The sequence below is a fragment of the Hippichthys cyanospilos genome, unplaced genomic scaffold (assembly GCF_059441005.1).
Source record: "Hippichthys cyanospilos isolate Australia breed blue-spotted pipefish unplaced genomic scaffold, RoL_Hcya_1.0 HiC_scaffold_114, whole genome shotgun sequence".
In the NCBI taxonomy this organism is placed as follows: Eukaryota; Metazoa; Chordata; class Actinopteri; order Syngnathiformes; family Syngnathidae; genus Hippichthys; species Hippichthys cyanospilos.
Window position 1 is genome coordinate 7,162 of NW_028283470.1, and position 339 is coordinate 7,500.

Sequence of the window (339 nt, forward strand, 5' to 3'; positions counted from 1 at the left end):
TCATTTCAGCACTTCTCCCCTGAGTTGGGCGACCAGGGGCGTTTGGGGAACCGGGCGGACACCGGCACTTTGCCTAATATTTGGCCGCTCCAGGGAACCAGGCGACTCGGCCTGACTTCAGCACTTCTGCCCCTGAGTTGGGCGACCAGGGGCGTTTGGGGAACCGGGCGGACACCGGCACTTTGCCTAATATTTGGCCGATTTTGGGAACCAGGCAGGTCGGCCTCACTTCAGCACTTCTGCCCCTGAGTTGGGCGACCAGGGGCGTTTGGGGAACCGGGCGGACACCGGCTTTTTGCCTAATATTTGGCCGCTCCAGGGAACCAGGCAGGTCGGCCT